Source organism: Neovison vison, chromosome 2, assembly GCF_020171115.1.
Source record: "Neovison vison isolate M4711 chromosome 2, ASM_NN_V1, whole genome shotgun sequence".
Classification (NCBI taxonomy): Eukaryota; Metazoa; Chordata; class Mammalia; order Carnivora; family Mustelidae; genus Neogale; species Neogale vison.
The window spans coordinates 144,724,690-144,742,347 of record NC_058092.1 but is presented as its reverse complement, the minus strand read 5'-3'; the positions used below and the strand labels follow the sequence as shown (position 1 = coordinate 144,742,347).

Here is a 17,658-nt window from a genome sequence, read left to right as displayed (position 1 = left end):
CAGAAACCCCACATGAGGATCCAGTTGCACAGCTCTCAACGGCACCCCAATATCATAGGCCGCCCTCTGCCCACAGCTCGAACTCTGACCTCTGGTCAGCCATCCAGACAGTGGTCCCCATATCCTGCAGGTGGGTCCTACCTTGGCCCGAGGCCGTCATCTTGAAGCAACCTTGGTAATCAGGTACCTGTCCCAGAACTTAGCTCAAATTGCTGCCCATGGGGGACCCTGAAGCAGAAATGAGTACTACTCCTTCCCCATGGCAGAAAAATTGAATATTTAGAGGACAGTCCAACCCTAAGAGTGGGAGCCAGGTGCATGGCCCATGAGACCACGCCCACTCAGGATGGGCAGCTGGGCACAAACAGGCATTATGACCCTCACCCTAAGCCCCTTTCCAACAAGCCCCCTTGCGAGCTGGACCAGGAGCCCACAGAGCGGGCCTGTCATGCTTCTAGCCCTAAATCCTAAGCCTTGGTGGTATTATCCAGGTTCCCAGACCCAGAACCAATCTCTGGAATGCCTGTTTGGATGGGACCCCTGAGATGGAAAACCGTGCTTTCCCCTTCCCCCAGAAAGACACCAAACTCTGGGGTGCTGGACAGAATCCCCAGAGAGGTAGAATCTCTCATGAACCCATGAGGCCACCCCTCCATTCCATGGCCATCCTAGACACACAATCCAGACAGAAAGCCTGTGCTCCTGCGTCCCAGACGTCCGAATATCAAATCCCGAGCAGCTGCCCTCAGGGTCTGCAGATCGGGCCTGCCATCACCTCCCCCCTAACTCTTATCCGAGTTTGTGTCTGAAGACTTTGGTTCCAAAGTCCTGACCCACAAGCATTCCAGGATGGGGCCTCCAGAACCACATACTTCACTGGGCCTCCTCTTCCGAGGAAACTCTGCCTGTCTGTTTCTCAAGCCCTCCAGATTAGCAGAAACCTGCAAGGCCCCTAAGCCCACCCCAATTCCATAGTCCGCTCTGGAAAAATGCACAGTCTAACACAGCCTCAGAACATACCTCCAGGAAGACATGCAGGTCAATGGGAAAGGATAAATGCCCTAAGACCATGGTGGGTCCAAGGTGCTGGGTGTGCGGCCAGCTGTCTCGGTGTCTGTCGGAATGTCTGGGCTCAGGCTATGTAAGATAGAGCATTAGTTCTTAGGCTAGCTGATGCAGTTTGGGTGTTGCCGAAGGCTTAGCAGGTTGATCCTCATTTTGGGTTTCTGGGCAATGCCATACACATTGTATTTCTTCCAGTGCGCAGGGAGAGTGCTTCGTTTTGGCCCCAGTATTCCCAATCAGGAGGGCTTGCGGGCCAGGAGTGTGAGGACGGAAGTCTGAAAACAAGCTAGGGTGAGGATTGGGGTCAAGGGCACGTGACAGGACCATTCTGCAGAGGCTGAATCGGGATCTCCTGCATCTGAAATCAGGGTGAGGATCAAACGTTGGCTGAGGCTGGAGCTTGTGTCCATGATAGCCCCTTCATGAAGTGGGGGTCTCATGAGGCTAAGGAGGTTTTCCCACGCTGAGTTTGTGAGTAGCTCCAAACCACAAGGTTTCCTTCTGCGGGACAGTCGAGTCCTGTTGGATGGCTCCAGGAAGTCCCATACGGAAGGACTGGAGAGCAGGGATGGATGCCTGTGCAACATACATCACATTCCCATTGGCTCTTTGCGACAAGACATGTTTGAACTGCTAGCTCTGGGGCGAGCTACTCAGGGAGCTGAGTTGAAACGGACTCTCCTGAGGATGGGTCATAATGTGGATTTGTTTCCATAGAGACCTTGGAATGTGCTGGTGGCTCAGGGGCCCTGCAGAATTCGCCTGCCTGAAGGGTTTGATGCAGCTCCAATAAGAAAGCTTCCCATGTGGAGACAAGACAGGTTCTGTTTGGTGCCTCAGAAAAGCTCAGATGCTCATCTTCAAAACGAGTCCTCTGGGGAGAGACACCTGGAAATGAAAGCTAGTGTTCAGATTAGGTCCTAGGGGCCTGTCTTTTTTAATCTTCTGTCTCTGGGGACACTGTCTGAGTGTCTAGGTGCACATAGTTGCTCAGCTGGTGTCAGAGTGCCCCTCTTAATCCAGGGCAGCCTACAATATTGGGATAGCCTCGGGGGCCTTGGAGATTTCTCCTAATCTGTAGGGTTGTGGCCAATGGATTGGGCATAGTTTCCTTGTAGAGGACAGGCGCAGTCCTTCCTTGTGGCTCCATAGGCCCTAGCCTGGAAGGTGTGTGGGTCCATGCTGTGAACACAGAAGTTTGAAAACAGAAACTCGGGTTAGGTGTGGCACAGAGGGTATGGAAGTCTGGATTTACAGACTGTGAGGGGAGCTCCTCAGCTATTGAAAGAAGGGCGAGTAGGAGGCGGTCCCTCAGGCTTTTGTCTCTGGATGTTGTGTCCAGGATAGCCGTGGATTGTAGGGTGGCCTCAGAGGCTATGGACGAGTCTCCCTCTCTGGTGATTTGGCCCAGCTCCCAAGACTTTGGCGTCATTTTGTGGGAAGGGTGGATTCTTGTTGTCTGGCTCAGGTGTCTCTCCAAGAGAGGGATTCCAGAGCAGAGCCCCAGGTACAGGCGACTGGAAAACGTGAACTCTGGTGAGGATTGGGAAGATAGGGGCTTGGCAAGCCCCATTTATGGGCTCTTGGTCCAAGCTCTGAGAGGCCATACTTTGATATGGGACTCACACTGAGGGTCACAATGCGAGTTCGTGCCCAAGTCGGCACACAAGTTTGGGCGTGGCCTCAGGGGCTATGAAGGTTTCTCCTACCCTGAAGGTGTGACTCCATGCCAACAGCAATCTTTGCAGCCTTGGGGAAGGAGGAGTTCTGATTTGTGCTTCAGGTACCCACCTGTGTGGGAATTTGATATAATGTCGAGGTTCAGATGTCTGAAAACCCTGGTTGGGAAGAGATGGAGGCCTAAGGCCATGGCGTGTCTTATGTGCTGGGTGTGAGGCCAGCTGTCTCCTTGTCTGTCAGAACGTCTGGCCTCAGACTGTGTCAGACAGAGCATTAGTGCCCAGGGCAGTCTATCCAACTGCGGTCGAGGCCTGAGCAGGTTGATACTTATTTGGGGTTTCTGGAGAGCCCCATAGGACAACATTTTTCTTCTGGTGGGCAGGCAGAGGGCTGCGTTGTGCTTCTGGAATTCCCAGTCTAGAGGGCTTGTTTGCCAGGAGTGTGAGGAAGGAAGTCTGAAAACACAAGCTAGTGAGAGGTTTGGGGCCGAGGGCACGTCAGGCCCACTCTGCAGAGGCTGAATCAAGATCTGCATTTGAAGTCAGGGCGAGTATCAGACGTTGCCTCAGGCTGGAGTTTGTGTCTATGATGGCCCCTTCCTGAAGGGGGTAGGGCCATCATGAGGCCAGAGACGTTTTCCTACGCTGGGAGTTGTGAGCTGTTCCAAACCTCAAGGTTTCCTTCTGCAGGACAGTCAAGTCCTATTGGATGGTTCCAGGACACCCTATACGGAAAGACTCGAGAGCAGGTGTCTAAGCATAAATGCCTGGAAATGCCACCTCACATTCCCATTGACTGGTCGGGATAAGGCAGCTCAATCTGTGGGATCTTGGGCGAGCTACCCAGAGGGCTGAGTTGTAATGGACTCTCCTAAGGATGGGTTGGTGGCCATGGAGACCTTGGAATGTGGTGGTGGCTCAGGGTCTTTGCAGGATTCTCCAACCCAAAGGGTTTGACACAGCTCCAACAAGGAAGCTTCCCATGTAGAGACGAGAGGTGTTCTGTTTGGTGCCTCAAGAAAGCCCATGTGCTGGTCTTTGAACCCAGGCCTCTGAGGAGTAACACCTGGAAACCAAGCAAGAGTTCAGATTAGGGCCTAGGGGCCTGTCTGGTTCAATCTTCTGTCTCTGTGGACATATGTCTGCATATCATCGTGGGGGTAGTTGCTCAGCTTGTGTCAGAATGCCCCTGTGTATCCAGGGCAGCTTACAGTAGTGGGATGTCCTCGGGGACCTTGAGGTTTCTCCTATTCTGTAGGGTTGTGGCCAATGGAATGGGCACAGTTCTCTCTCTCTAGGAGAGACCAGGCAAAGCCCTGTGGTGTGGCTCCAGAGGCCCCAGCCTGGAGGCTGCGTGTGCCAGGGCTGTGGGGACAGACGTCTGAAAACACAAACTCGGCTCAGGTTTCGGACCGATGTTATGGAAGGCCTCATCTACAGTCCGTGAATGGATCACCTCTGGGTATGAAAAGTGGATGTGTGGGAGGCGGTCACTCAGGCTTTTGTCTCTGGATGTTGTGTCCACGATGGCCATTTAATGTAGGGGTGGCCTCATGGGCCAAGGAAGAGTATACCCTCTCTGGTTATTTGCCCAGCTCCCTAGAGTCTGGGGTCATTCTGTGGGAAGGGAGGAGTCCTGTTTTCTGCCTCAGGTGTCCCCCCAAGTAGAGGGATTCTAAAGCAGAGCAGTGGGTACTGACAACTTGAATACCCGCCATCTGGTTAGGCTTTGGGGCCTATGGTCATGGTAAACTCCATATACGAGCTATTGGTCCAGCCACTGAGAGGCGTTACTTGAATCTGGGACTCACGCTGAGGGTCACAATGTGTGTGTGTGCCCAAGGCGGCCCTCAAGCATGGGCGTGGCCTCATGGGTCATGCAGGTTTCTCCTACACTGAAGGTTAGACTCCCTGCCTACAGCAGGTTTTTGTCATGGGGAAGGAGGAGTTCTGGCTTGTGCGTCAGTTTCCTCCCTGTGCAGGGATTGTAGATAAGGTCTACCTTCCAGATGCCTGAAAACCCAGGTTGGGAAGGGATGATGGCCTAAGGCCATGGCGGGTCAGATGTGCTGGGTGTGTGGCACGCTGTCTCGGTGTCTGTTGGAAGGTCTGGGCTCAGGCTATGTAAGATAAAGCATTAATTCTTAGGTTAGCCTATGCAATTGGGGATTTTCCAAGGGCTAAGCAGGTTGATCCTCATTTGCGGTTTCTGGGCAATGCCATAGACAATTTTTTTTTCTTCTTCTGGTGAGCAGTCAGAGTGCTTCTTTGTGGCCCCAGAATTTCCAATCAGGAAGGATTGTATGCCAGGGCTGTGAGGACAGAAGTCTGAAGACACAAGCTAGGGTGAGGTTTGGGGCCAAGGGCGCATGACAGGCCCATTCTGCAGAGGCTGAATCAGGATCTCCTGCATCTGAAATCAGGGTGAGGATCAAACGTTGGCTGAGGCTGGAGTTTGTGTCCATCATGGCCCCTTCATGAAGCGGGGGCCTCATGGGGCTAAGGAGGTTTTCCCACACGAGTTTCTGAGTTGCTCCAAACCACAAGGTTTCCTTCTGTGGGACAGTCGATTCCTGTTGAATGGCTCCAGGAAGTCCCATACAGAAGGACTGGAGAGCAGGGTTTGATGGATGGATGCCTGTAGAGCATACATCACATTCCCATTGGCTCTTTGGGACAAGACATGTTTGAACTGCTAGCTCTGGGGCGAGATACCCAGGGGGCTGAGTTGAAACAGACTCTCCTGAGGATGGGTCATAATGTGGATTTGTTTCCATAGAGGCATTGGAATGTGCTGGTGGCTCAGGGGCCCTACAGAATTCGCCTGCCTGAAGGGTTTGATACAGCTCCAATAAGAAATCTCCCCATGTGGAGACAAGACAGGTTCTGCTTGGTGCCTCAGAAAAGCTCAGGTGCTCGTCTTCAAAATAAGTCCTCTGAGGAGAGACACCTGGAAACGAAAGCTAAGGTTCAGATTAGGGCATAGGGACCTGTCCGTTTCAATCTTCTGGCTTTGGGGTGACTGTCTGAGTGTGTAAGTGGAGATAGTTGCTCAGCTGGTGTCAGAGTGCCCCTCTTAGTCCAGGGTGGCCTACACTATCGGGATGGCCTTGGGGGCCTTGGAGATTTCTTCTTATCTTTAGGGTTGTGGTCAAAGGATTGGGCACAGTTAACTTGGATAGGACAGGCACAGTCCTTCGGTGAGTCTCCATAGGCCCTATCCTGGAAGGTGTGTTTGTCTGGGCTGTGGACACAGAAGTCTGAAAACACAAACTCGGCTTAGGTGTGGCACAGAGGGTATGGCAGGCTGGATCTACAGACTGTGAGGGGAGCTCCTCGGCTATTGAAAGAAGGACGAGTAGGAGGCGGTCCCTCAGGCTTTTGTCTCTGGATGTTGTGTCCAGGATAGCCGTGGATTGTAGGGTGGCCTCAGTGACTATGGGCGAGTCTCCCTCTCTGGGGATTTAGCCCAGCTCCCAAGACTTTGGCGTCATTTTGTGGGAAGGGTGGATTCTTGTTGTCTGGCTCAGGTGTCTCTCCAAGAGAGGGATTCCAGAGCAGAGCCCCAGGTACAGGCGACTGGAAAACGTGAACTCTGGTGAGGATTGGGAAGATAGGGGCTTGGCAAGCCCCATTTATGGGCTCTTGGTCCAAGCTCTGAGATGCCTTACTTCGACATGGGGCTCACACTGAGGGTCACAATGCGAGTTCGTGCCCAAGTCGGCACACAAGTTTGGGCGTGGCCTCAGGGGCTATGAAGGTTTCTCCTACCCTGAAGGTGTGACTCCATGCCAACAGCAATCTTTGCAGCCTTGGGGAAGGAGGAGTTCTGATTTGTGCTTCAGTTATCCACCTGTGTGGGGATTTGATATAATGTCTAGGTTCAGATGTCTGAAAACCCAGGTTGGGAAGAGATGAAAGCCTTGGGCCTTGGGTCCTATCTGGTTCAATTGGCTTCTCTGGGGACATCTGTTTATGGTCTAAGTGGAGGTAGTTGTTCAGCTTGTGTCAAATCACTGAGGGTTGCAAAGCGTGTTTGTGTCCAAAGTGGCCCTCAACATGGCGAGGGCCTCATGGGCTACGCTGGTTTCTCCTACACTGAACATTAGACAACATGTGCACCAAAGGTTTCTGGGTATAGGGAAGGAGGAATTCTGATTTCTGCATCACGTTCACCACTAGGCAGTGATTGGAGATAAAATCTAGGTTCTGAAGTCCAAAATCAAGGTTGGGAAGAGATGATGACTTAAGTCCCTGGCGGGTCCGATGTGCTCATTTTGCAGCCAGCTGTCTGGATGTCAGTCCAGACGCCCAGGCTCAGGCTGTGTCAGACAGGGCATTAGCGCCCAAGGTAGACAGTATTATTGAGGAAGAGTTGAGTGGAGTGCAGTTTGATCCTCATTTGGGATTTCTTAGTAGCCCCATAGGGTAACATTTTTTCTTCTAGAGGGCAGGCACAATGCTGCATTGTGGCTCTGAAATTCCCAAACTAGAGGCCTTGTGGGACAGGAGTGTGAAAACGGAAGTCTGAAAACACAAGCTAGGCTTAAGTTTCAGTGCAAGGACATGGAAGGCACACTCTGAAGAGCTGAATGGAGATCTCGGGCTTCTGAAGTCCAGGCGAGGATCAGCTGTTGGCTCAGGTTGGGGTTTCTTCCCATGATCCGCCTTCATGAAAATTGGGGGCATCATGTGGCCTGGGAAGTTTTCCCATGATGGGAGTTGTGAAATGCTCCATGCACAAAGATTCCTTCTGTGGGACAGTCGAGACCTGTTGGATGGCTCCAGGACGTCCCATAAGGAACGACGCCAGAACAGGGTTTTAAGGATGGATGCCTGAAGAACCTGCCTCGCATTTCAATTGTCTCCTAGAGACTAGCCTGGTTCGATCTGCTGTCTCTGGGGGAGCAACCAAGGGGGTTGAGTTAAAATGGACTCTCCTGAGGATGGGCCCTAATGTGGGATTGTGTCCATGGAGACACTGAAATGGGGTGGTGGCTCCAGAGACCTGAAGTTTTCTCCTAACAGGAGGTTTTGATACAGCTCCATAAAGCAAAGTTGCCATGTGGAGACGAGATGTGTTTTGATTGGTACCTCCAGAAACCCCAATATGCTGGTATTGGAATCCAGGCCTCTGAGGAGAGATGCCTGGAAACAAAAGCAATGGACCCGATTAGGGCCTAGATGCTTGTCTGGTTAAATCTTCTTCTCTGGGCATATCTTTCTATGGGTCTGAGTGGAGGTAGTGGCTCAGCTTGTGTAAGATCGCCCCTGTTTGTCCTGGATATCCTACACTATTGGGATGGCCTCGGGAACATTGAAGGTTTCTCCTAATCTGTAGGGTTGTGTCCAAAGGAATGAGCAGAATTCCCTTGGAAAGGCCAGGCACAGTCCTGAGGTGTGGCAACAGGGTCCCCATAATTGAGGGTGTGTGGGCCAGGATAGTGGAAACAGAAGCCTGAAAACACAAACTTGGCTTAAGTTTGGGGACATAGGTATGACAGGCCCTATCTACGGACCATAAGGAGAAATTTTCGGGCTATGAACAAAGGGCAAGTGTGAGGCACTTTTTCAGGCTTTTGTCTGCAGATTTTGTGTCAGTGGTGGCCGTGGAATGTCAGGCTGGCCTCATTGGCCAGGGACGAGTTTTTCTTTCTGGGAATTTGGCCCGATTCCAAATGTTTGGGGTCATTTTTTGGATGGTAGGAGTACTTTCTCTATTGTTTTAACCTCATGTGTCCCACCAAAGAGGGAATTCAGAGAAGAGCTTTGAGTAGGGGTGACTAGCCTTCTCGAGCTCTGGTTAAGATTGGGGGATTAGGGGCATGGCAAGCCCCATATGCGGGCTCTTGGTCCAGCCCGTGAGAGGCTTTACTTGAGGACAGGGCTCACGCTCAGGGTCCCAATGTGTGTGTGTGCCCATCGCAGCCCTCAAGCATGGTCAGGACATCATGGGCCACGCTGGTATCTCCTACAATGAACATTGGACAACATGTCAACCACAAGGTTTCTGGCCATGGGGAAGGAGAAGTTCTGATTTCTCCATCACGTTCACCGCTTGTCAGTGAGTGGAGATAAGGTCTAGGTTTTGAAGCCTGAAAACAGAGGTTGGGAAGAGATGACAACCTAAGGCCATGGCAGGTCCAATGGGCTTAGTGTGCGGTCAGCTGTCTGGGTGTCGTTTGGAAGGTCCAGGCTCAGGCTGTGTCAGAGAGGGCTTTAGTGCCCAGGCTAGACTGTATGATTGGGGTACAGTCGAGTGGTATACAGGTTGATCCTCATTTGGTGTTTCTGGGTAGCCCCATAGGGCAATATTTCTTTTCTGGAGGATAGGCAGAATGCTGCATTGTGGCTCCAGAATCCCCAACTTGAGTGCTTGTGGGCCAGGAGTTTCAGGGCAGAAGTCTGAGAACACAAGTTAGGCTTAGGTTTCCCAGTGGTGGTACGGCAGGCACACTCTGCAATGCTGAATCGAGGTCTCATGCATCTGAGCTCAGGGCGAGGATCAGACGTTGGCTTCGGTTGGAGTTTCTGTCCATGATTTTCCCAACATGAAGGTGGGGGGGGCATCAGGAAGCCTTGGATGTTTTCCCACTGTGCGAGTGTGTGATGCTCCAAACCACAAGGATTCCTCTGCAGGACAGCTGAGACCTGTTGGATGGATCAAAGACATCCCATAAGGAAATTCTCCAGAGCAGGGATCTAACGATGGATGCCTGGGCAACCCAACTCACATTACAGTTGTCTCCTAGTGACAAGGCAGGTTCGATCTGCTGGCGCTGGAAGAACAACTGAGTGGGCTGAATTTAAATGGATTCTCCTGAGGATCGGTCATAATGTGGGTTTCTGTCTATTGAGACCTTGGAATGGGGCAGTGGCTCCGGTGTCCTGAAGAATTCTCCTAACCTGAGGTTTTGAGACAGCTTCAAAGAGCAAGTTTCCCATGGGGAGACGAGATTTGTTCTGATCGGTGCCTCAGGAACCCCCATGAGCTGGTATTGGAAACCAAGCTTCTGAGGAGAGATGCCTGGAATCCAAAGCAATGGATCCGATTAGGGCCTAGGGTCTTTTCCACTTCAATATTCTCCTCTGAGAGCCTCTGTCTATGATTCAGAATGGAGGTCATCACCCAGCTTGTGTCAGATCGCACCTGTTTGTCCCGAGAGGCCAACACTATTAGGCTGGGCTCAGAGACTTTGGAGGTTTCTCCTAATCTGTTGTGTTGTGGCAAATGAAATGGGCAGAATTCACTTGGAGAGGGCTGGCACAGTCCTGAGGTGTGGCCCCAGCTCTCTGGGTGTCGGTCACGAGGTTCAGGCTCAGGCTGTGTCAGAAAGGGCATTAGTGCCCAGGGTAGACTGTGTAATTGGAGTACAGTTGAGTGGCATGTAGATTGATCCTCATTTGGCGTTTCTGTGTAGCCCCAGGAGCAACGTTTTTCTTCTGGAGGGCTGGAAGAGTGCTGCATTGTGGCTCCGTTATTCCCAAACTGGAGGGCTTGTGGCCAGAAGTGTGAGGAAGGAAGTCTGAGAACACAAGCTAGGCTTTGGTTTCGGGGCGAGGGCACCGCAGGCACACTCTGCAGAGCTAAATCGAGATCTGGTGCTTCTGAAATCAGGGCGAGGATCAGACGTAGGCTCAGGTTAGAGTTTCTGTTCAGCATGGCCCCTTCATGAAGGTGGAGGACATAATGGGGCCATGGAGGCTTTCCCACGATGGGAGTTGTAAGGTGCTCCAATCGGCAAGGATTCCTTTTACAGGACAGTGTAGACCAGGCAGATGGCTCCAGGACGTCTCATACGGAACGAAGCCAGAACAGGGTTCTAAGGTTGGATGACTGTCAGCCCACCTCGCATTCCTATTGTCTCCTAGTGATAAGGCAGGTTTGAACTATTTCCTCTGGGGGAGCAACCGATGGGCCTGTGTTGAAATGGACTCTCCTGAGAATGGGTCATATTGTGGGTTTGTTTCCATGGAGACCTTGGAATGGGGTGGTGGCTCCAGGGACCTGAAGGTTACCCTAACTGGAGGTTTTGACACAGCTCCAAAAAGCACATTTCCCATGTGTAGACGAGATTTGTTCTGATTGGTACCTCCGAAAAAACCCATATGCTGGTATTGGAAACCAGGCCTCTGAGGAGAGATGCCTGGAAACAAAAGCAATGGATACGATCAGGGCCTACGTGCCTGTGCGGTTCAATCTTCTTCTCTGGGGATATCTGTCTATGGGTCTGAGTTGAGGTATTTACTCAGTTTGGGATAGATCACCCCTGTTTGTCCTGGGCGGTCTACACTATTGGGATGGCCTCGGGGACTTTGGAGGTTTCTCTTAATCTGTAGAGTTGTGGCCAGTGGAGTGGGCAGAATTCCCCTGGAGAGGGCAGGCACAGTCCTGAGGTGTGGCTCCAGGGGTCCCAGTCTGGAGGGTGTGTGGGCTAATACTGTGGGGACAGAAGTCTGAAAACCCAAACTGGGCTTAGGTTTGTGGACGTATGTATGACAGGCCCGATCTATAGACTGTGAGGAGAATTCTTCGGGCTATGAAGAAAGGGCAAGTGTGAGGCACTTGCCCAGGTTTTAGTCTCTGGATTTTGTGTCAACAGTGGCCGTGGAATGTTGGGATGGCCTCATGGGCCATCGAAGAGTCTTTCTCTCTGTGTATTTGGCCAGATCCCAAGTGTTTGGGGTCATTTGGTGGATGGGAGGAGTCCTTTCAGTATGTCCTCAGGTGTCCCACCTTAGAAGGATTCCAGAGCAGAGCTCTGAGTAGTGGTGACTAGACCTCTCAAACTCTGGTTAAGATTGGGGTACTAGGGGCATGGCAAGCCCCATATGCATGCTCTTGGTCTTGCCTCTGAGATGCTTTCCTTGAGGACAGGGCTCACACTGAGGTTCACAATGTGTGTTTGTGCCCATTGTGGCCCTCAAGCATGGGCGGGGCCTCATGGGCCATGCTGGATTCTCCTACACTGAATTTTGGGTAACATGCCAACCACAAGGTTTCTTGCCTTGGGGAAGAAAGAGTTATTATTTCTGCATCACGTTCACCTCTGGGTAGTGAGTGGAGATAAGTTCTAAGTTCTGAAGCCTGAAAACCGAGTTTGGGAAGAGATGACGACCTAAGGCCATGGTGGGTCCGATGTGCTCAGTGTTCAGCCAGCTGTCCGGGTGTGGGTCGGGAGTTCTGGGCTTGGGCTATGTCAGACAGGGCTTTAGTGCCCAGGCTAGACGGTATAATTGGGGTACAGTCAAGTGGTATGCAGGTTGATCCTCATTTGCCATTTCTCGGTAAACTCATAGGGCAACATTTTTCTTCTGGAGGGCAGGCAGAGTGCTGAATTGTGTCTCCAGAATTCACAACTGGAGGGCATATGGGCTAGAAGCGTGAGGACGGAAGTCTGAGAACACAAGCTAGGTTTAGGTTTTGTTCTCAGACTTAGGTTTTGGGGCGAGGGCACGGCAGGCACACTCTGCAGAGCTGAATTGAGATCTCGTGCATCTGAAGTCACGGCGAGCATCAGACGTTGGCTCAGGTTGGAGTTTCTATCCATGATGGCCCATTCATGAAGGGGGGGGCGGGCATCACGAGGCCATGGGGGTTTTTCCATGATGAGAGTTGTGAGATGCTCCAGAAATCAAGATTCCTTCTGTGGGACAGTCGAGACCTGTTGGATGGCTCCGGGACATCCCATATAAAACGACTTGGGAGCAGGGTTCTAAGGACGGATGCCTGGGCAGCCCGTTCACATTCCAATTGTCTCCTAGTGACGAGGCAGGTTCGATCTGCTGGCTCTGGGGGAGCAACTGAGGGGACTGAGTTGAAATGGACTCTCCTGAAGATGGGTAATAATGTTGGTTTGTGTCCATGAAGATCTTGGAATGGCGTGGTAGCACCAGGGCCCTGAAAATTGCTCTAATAAGAACTTTGATACAGCTCCAAAAAGCAAGTTTCCCATGTGGTCACGAGATTTGTTCTGACTGGTGCCTCAGGAAACCCCCATATGCTGGTATTGGAAACCAGACCTCTGGGGAGAGATGCCTAGAAAACAAAGCAATGGATCCAATTAGGGCCTAGAGGCCCACCCGGTTAATGTTATTCTCTGGGAACATCTGTCTCCGGGTTTGAGTGGAGGTAGTTGCTCAGCTGGTGGCAGATTGCCCCTGTTTGTCCTGTGGTGCCTACACAATTGGGATGGCCACGGGGACTTTGGAGGTTTCTCCTAACCTCTAGGGTTGTGGTCAATTGAATGGGCAGAGTTCTCTTGGAGAGGGCAGGCACAGTTCTGATGTGTGGCTCCAGTGGCCCAAGAATGGAGGTTTTTTAGGCCAGGGCTTTGGGGACATAAGTCTGAAAACAGGAACTCGGCTTAGGTTTGGGGATGAAGGTATGGCCGTCCTGAAATACAGACTGTGTGGAGAACTCTTAGGGATATGAAGAAAGGGCGAGTGTTAGGCACTTGATCAGGCTTTTGTCTCTGGATTTAGTATCAATGATAGCCATGGAATGTCGGGGTGGCCTCATGGGCCATGGACAAGTCTCCCTCTCTGGGGATTTGGCTCAATCCCAAGAGATTAGGGGTCATTCTGTGGATGGGGGGATTTCTTTCTTTCTTTCTTTCTTTCTTTCTTTCTTTCTTTCTTTCTTTTTTTTCTTAACCTAAGGTGTCTGAGAATGCAAGTCTGAGAACACAAGCTAGGCTTAGGTTTCAGGGCGAGGGCACACAGGCACACTCTGCAGAGCTGAACAGAGATCTGAAGCATCTGAACTCAGGGAGAGAATCAAACTTTTGCTCAGGTTGGAGTTTCTGTCCATGATGGCCCCTTCATGAAGGGGGAGGATCTCAAGAGGCCATGGAGGTTTTCCCACGATGGGAGTTTTGAGATGCTCCAAAACGCAAGGAATCCTTCTTCGGGATGGTTGTGACCTGTTGGATGTCTCCAGGATGCCCCATAGGAAACGACTGCAGAGCAGGGATCTAAGGATGGATGTGTGGTGTTTTCACTTCGCATTCCAATTGTCTCCTAGAGACAAGACAGGTTTGATCTGCTGGCTCTGGGGGAGCAACCAATGGGGCTGAGTTGAAATGGACTCTCCTGAGGATGGGTCATAATGTGGGTTTGTGTCCATGGAGACCATGGAATGGGGCGGTGGCCCCGGGGCACTGAAGTATTGTGAAGCAGAGCTCTGCCGCCTGGATGTCTGGAAAGCACAACTCCATTGACCTTTGCAGCTGAGGTACATGGCAGGTTTGTTCTGGTGGCTCTGGGACAAAGTATCTAGGCCTTGAGTTGACATGGAGTCCCATGAAGATGGGTCACAGGGCTAGTTTGTTACCAGGGAGATCATAGAATGTGCTGGTTGCTAGGCGGCCATGCAGAACTCATCTATCCTGAGGGTTTGACACAGGTCCACGAGCACGGATTCCTTCTGGGGCCATGAGATGTTATGTTATGTGGCTCAGGGACCACATTGTTGTATCATAACTTGGTATTCCAGAACAGGCCTTTGAGTACAGATACCTGAAAACATAATGTAGTGTTCCAATGAAGTCCTCGGGGCATGTCAGGTTCCATCTTCTGACTCAAGACCATTTCTTGGGTGTCTGCCTGGATGGAGTTGATCAGAGTGTTTCAGACTGCGCACTTGAGTCCAGAGAGGCCTCCAATACTGGGCTGGGCCCAGGGGCCTTCCAGGTTTCTTCTAATCTAGAGGTTGGGGCAAGAGTGATGGGCACAGTTCCTTGAGGATGGCAGGCACAATCTTGTGGTGTGGCTCCAGATACCACAACCTGGAGGGCATGTGAGCAATGGTTTTGAGAGGGAAGTCTGCAAACACAAACTCGGGTTAGGGTTAGTGGTGAGGTGATCACCTGCCCAATGCATAGACCTGGAAGGTAGCTCATCAGGAACTGTAAATCGGATGACTCGAAGGTGGTAGCACTGGCTTCTGTATCTGGGTTGTGTGCCCAGGATGGCCTCGGAATGCAGGGTTCCCTCATGGGTCCATGGCAGATTTTTCCTCTCTAAGTTTCCTGGCGGCTTCCGATAGTTTGTTGGTTTTCTCGTGGAATGGAAGAGTGCTGTTTTCTATCTTTGGGGTGCCCCAAAATAGGGATCCCAGAGATGGGCCCTGAGTCTGGGCCCCTGGAAAATCCCACCAAGTGTTAGGATTTGGATCTAGGGGCATAGTAGGCCTGCAATGCAGGATCCTGAAGGTGCAAGTGAGAGAGTTTACTTGTAAGCATGCTCAGGCTGAGGGTCACAATGCCTGCTTGTGCCCAGATCCACCCACAGGAATGGGCATGGTCTCATTGGCCATGCACCTGGCTCCCACTCTGAGGATTGGACATCCATCCCAGCAGCCAGGATTCCTGCCATGGGGAAGGAGGATTTCTCTATTGTGCTTCAGGTTCCCCCATTGACTGAGATTTCAGCAAAGGTCTGGACAGATGCCTGAATACCAAGGATATGTAGAGATGATGGCCCTGGGCCATGGCCGGTCTCACATGCTGGATACGGCCCCACCCTCTGGGTGGCTGACATGAGGTCGAGGCTCGGGCTCTGTCAGACACAGCACTAGTGACCACAGCAACCTATAAATCGGGGTTCCCTTGAGGGCCGAGTCGATTGAGTCTCATGTGGAGTTTCTGGGTAGACTCACCAGGCCCTTCTTTCTATGGGGAAGGCAGAATGCTGTGTTGTGGCTCCAGAATTCCCTATTAAGAAGGCTTGCGGACCAGTAGGGTGAGGATGGAATTGTAAACCCAAGCTAAAGGCAGTTCCAGTGTGCAGTAGCTGATTTGAATATCCACGACCTGGAAAGTACGGATGTCAGATGTTTGCTCACGCTGGAGTTTGTGTCTATGATGACCGACAAATCAAGGAGTAGCATCAAGAGGCCATGGAGGATTTCCCATCCTGGGGCTTGTGAGATGCTCCAAAGAGTAAGGTTTCCTTCTACCGGACAGGAGGAGTCTGCTTTGTTTGCTCCAGTGTTCTCCATTTGGAAAGTTTGGGTATCAGAGCACTACCACATGGATGCCTGAAAAGCACACCTCTATTGAGCATTGCACCTGAGGAACATGGCAGGTTCACTCTGCTGGCTCTGGGACGAAGTATCAAGGCCTTGAGTTGACATGGAATCTCATGAAGATGGGTCACAGTGCTGGTTTGTTACCAGGGAGATCATAAAATGCCCTGGATTCTAAGGGGCCATACAGGTTTCATCTAACCTGAGGGTCTGACACAGGTCCAACAGCATGGCTTCATTCTGGAGCCAGGAGATGTTCTACTGTGTGGTTCAGGGACCACATGTTGTATCATAAGTTGGCATTCCAGAACAGGCCTCTGAGGACAGATACCTGAACACCTAATGAAGGGTTCCAATGAAGTCCTAGGGGCATGTCAGGTTCAATCTTATGACACAGGTCCATTGACTTGGGTGTCTGCCTGGATTCAGTTGATCAGGGTGTTTCAGAATGCGCATTTGCATCCAGAGTGGCCTCCAATATAGTGGTGGGATCAAGGGTCTTGCAGGTTTCTCCTAAATCCAGAGGATTTGGGCAACAGTGACAGGTACAGTTTCCTTGAGGATGGCAGTCACAGTCCTGTAGTGCGGCTCCAGATACCACAACCTAGAGGGCATGTGAGCCATGGTTTTGGCAGGGAAGTCTGCAAACACAAATACGAGTTACGGTTAGTGGCAAGGTGATTGCAGGCCCAATGCATAGACCTAGAGGGCAGCTCCTCAGGAACTGTAAATCAGATGACTCAAAGGCGATAGCACAGGCTTTTGTATCGGGATTGTGTGTCCAGGATGGCCTCCGAATACAGGTGTGGTCTCTTGGGTCCATGGCAGATTTTTCCTCTCTGCAGACTTTTTTTTTTTTTTTTTTTTTTTTTTTTTTTTTCGCTATTTGAAATCCAAGAGTGGTTTTAATGTATTGGCCGAGAAAAATAAACTGCAAAGTTCTGTGAGGACTTCTAAAAATTTACAAGAATAACAGATGGGCAGTTCTAATCAGACTCGGATGTTATCTTCCTCCCCTTTTTAAAAATGACAACATATACAGTCCCACAAAATACAATATAAGCTTTTTTTTTTTTTTTTTTTTTTTTTTTTTTTTTTAATCTTGACTGCCAGAGATGCTCCTTTGTGATGTCTTCTGGTAAACAAATGGTTGGGCAAAACCCACAGCTAGTCTTCATTTCTTCAGGGGCTGGTAAACAGAGGCATTGGGATCGAGTCCAGAGGGGCTGGTCTCCACAAATTTGGAAGAGTAGTGGGGTGAAACGGGGCTCAGGTAGCTGGTGGCGGCACTGTACGTTATGCTGGGCATGACGGCCATGACTTCAGCTATCTTCTGTTTAAGGTCTTTAATTTCCTGGTCTTTCTGAAAAATTTGTCCTTGCACGAACTTGAGCTGTCGATTCGCATCCCGCAGTGCAGAGAACAGGTCCAGCTTGATTCTTGTCTCTGCACTCAGACTGTTCTCCAGGTGTTGTGTTTTATCTTGCGTGGCTGAGAGGGCTGACATTAACACCTCAGTATCCTTCTAATTTTCCCTATATTTCTGAAGCTCCTGAACTTTCAGTTCTAGTTCTCTGACCTGGTCTTCTTTCACCTTCAAGTCCATCGTGAGCTTCTTGCCCTCTGCTTCTAATTCTCTGATCCGATTCCGTAAGGTTTTGGTGCACTCCTCCCTAGATGCGGCAGCAGTAGCTTCAAGGAAACTTTGGCCATCACAGTTGTCAAAATCCTCCAGATTAGGAGAAACCTGCAAGGCCCCTGAATCCACCCCAATATTGTCTGCTGCACTGGATGCAAACATGCATTCTGAAACACCCTGATTGCCTATATCAAGGCAACATCCAAGTCAATGGTCTTGAGTCTGAAGATTGAACCTGACACGCC

At 51.0% G+C, this 17,658-nt stretch overlaps 1 pseudogene; it reads right to left on the bottom strand.

Annotated features, from left to right (window-relative positions):
- Positions 1-16,655: 16,655 nt before the first annotated feature.
- On the bottom strand, positions 16,656-17,455 carry LOC122898870 (annotated as a pseudogene).
- Positions 17,456-17,658: the final 203 nt, after the last annotated feature.